This window comes from Nicotiana sylvestris, chromosome 9, assembly GCF_000393655.2.
Source record: "Nicotiana sylvestris chromosome 9, ASM39365v2, whole genome shotgun sequence".
In the NCBI taxonomy this organism is placed as follows: Eukaryota; Viridiplantae; Streptophyta; class Magnoliopsida; order Solanales; family Solanaceae; genus Nicotiana; species Nicotiana sylvestris.
In genome coordinates, this window is record NC_091065.1 from 125751537 (window position 1) to 125754310 (window position 2774).

The following is a 2774-nucleotide window of genomic DNA, read 5'->3' on the forward strand; positions in this document are numbered from 1 at the left end:
GACCACCGTAGTCGTGTCAAACAACCTGGAAATGTTACGAATAACTATCAGCCCATAAACCTACATATATATGGTGTTTCTCCACACCCTTCCTCCTCCAAAACTCCACAAGATAGTAGTAAAATACGCAGCCCAACAACAACGCAAAACAGTCCACAAAACAATAACACTACTACCAAACCTTTCGATATATATCTCACAAGTTCTAGCTTCAATGGCTTAGCCGCAACTTGGATAATCTTAAATACATATAGAGTAAGAGGTTCCTTACCTTTATACAGAAAGAACAACTCCAATTTGACCTTAAATTTCCAAGAAATATCCCTCCAATGCTGCCACAACAACAAAAAAATGAAACTAGCGATCAATTAGTGTTTTTCGGCACTAGAATCACTTTAGAAGGCTTGAAATCACCTAGGATTAATATTAAGAACATTAGGGAGTATTTACAGAACATATACCCTTTAAAACAACCTCCCACACGAGTTGGAACGACACAAAAATGAGCAACAACAAGAAGAACAAGAGACTTACTAGCGCCACGGAATTCCCGACACTTGATTTGTGTTGTTTGCCCTTTTTTGGGTCTTGAATCTTGAGAGAACCTTGAGAGGATGTTCCTAGGGTTCTAAGGTCTGAAAATAGTGAAAAGAAATGACTTAAAACGGGTTGGAGTCATCCTATATAGGTCCAAATATCTTAAACCGACTTAGTGGGCCCCATAGAGAGGTGCTTGGCGCAGTCTCGCGAAAACGCGAATATCTCTCTACTCCAAGATCGTATCGATGAACGGTTTAATGCATTGGAAACTAGACTCATAGATCTTTAATTTGGTTGGTAGATCACCCCGTAATTCCTTGTAAATTATGAGAAAAGATTAGAAACATTTGACCTAATGTTTAAGTAAAATTATGAACCTAAGTTGCGACAACTTTTGTCGACTTTTGTTTCATAACTCGTTTGACTTCAAGACTTATGATACGGATATTATATGATTAAAATACCTTAATAAATGACCTCTTGAGTGTATTAAGCACCGCTAGATTACCTGAAAATACGAGTTACAACATCCTTGATTCGTTTAACTTCTAATATTGGTTAATCACCCTTATACACTCTTGTATCACTTAAGACCAATAGGATTGACTTCTTATCATCTCAAAGATAATTCCTTCTTGGATTTATGTTAACTAATATATGGCATGAACTAACACATGTGGATATGGGTTGTAACACATGCCTTGGCATCTCCTTCTATCTTTCTATTCTGTTTCTTTTATGTATTTCAGAGACAACTTTGTATTTATCTTTCAGACCACTGTTTGTAGTATTCGTAGATAGTCTGTGACATTGTGACACTAAATTCTGGGTAGACTTGTATGTTGGATTCTGCACTAGTGTATGGTTAAACTATTAGTTTCGTCTTCTGCTTATCTGTTTATTATAATATTTCCGCTATTGATCACCTGTTATATTGAATTGTTAAAATGGTTAAGTAAAAAGGGTTAATGAATCTATAATACTCGGCTTTCCTATCTTTCACGAGTAGGTGCCATCACGACAAGTTGGTACTAAAGCTCTAGATTGCTGAGGTCTCATAATTCACGGACAAGCTTAGTAGAGTCTGTGGGATCAGTACGGAGACGTCTGTATTTATCCCCAGAGGCTACAGAGTTAGGAAAAAACTTCACATCTATTCTTTCATGTCGTACGACTTGATTTTTCAATGCTAATTGAACTTCCACTCTATTCTTTCGCAGATGGTGAGAACATGTACTGCTTAATCAGCTACCAGCAGCCCGACCCCCTAGTAGTAGCTCTTGCGAGGGCATAGATCAAGGTCGTGCTAGGGCCCGAGGTAGAGGCAGGGCTCAGCCTAGAGCCCGAGCAAAAGCACCAGCGGCGGAGCCTTAGGTTGAGTTTGACGATGAGGTTCCAGCCTAGATAGTTCCAGAAAGACCAGCTCAGGTCCCAGAGGGGTTCATCGCCACCCTAGTACTTCAGGATGCTCTGGTCCATCTAGTGGACCTTATGGGGAGTGTCGCCTAGGCAGGCTTGCTTCCTGTAGCACCATCCATCTCTTAGGATGGCGGAGGAGCCTAGACTCCTACTACTCGCACTCCAGAGCAGATGGCTCCCCAGTTTCAAACTCCAGTAGCTAAGCTAGTTGGGGTAGTTCAGCCTGGTGTTGTGGCACAGACCGGAGAGGGGCCAGCTATGTCGGCTGATACCTTGTAGAGATTGGACAAGTTCACCAAGCTCTTCACTACTGCTTTTGGTGGTACATCTTCTAAGGATCCCTAGGATTATTTGGACAGTTGTCATGAGGTTCTACGAAATATGGGGATAGTGGAGACCAATGGGGTCGACTTTGCTTCTTTTTATTTGTCTGGATCCGCGAAGACTTGGTGGAGAGATTATTGCTTGGTTAGACCATCTGGGTCACCAGCTTTGACTTCGGATCAGTTCTCTCAGCTATTTCAGGAGAAGTTTCTTCCTATCACTTAGAAAGAGTACTATCAGAGGCAATTTGAGCGTCTCCACCAGGGTTCTATGACTGTCACTCAGTACGAGACTAGATTCATTGACTTGCCCCATCATTCTCGTCTTATATTTCCCACTGAGAGAGAGAAAGTGAGGAGGTTCATTGAGGGACTCGTTCAGCCTATTCGATTGCAGATGGCTAAGGAGAAGGGGAGCGAGATTTCTTTTCAGGATGCGGCCAATGTGGCTAGGAGAGTTGAGATGGTTCTATCAAAGGGGAGTGGTCAGGG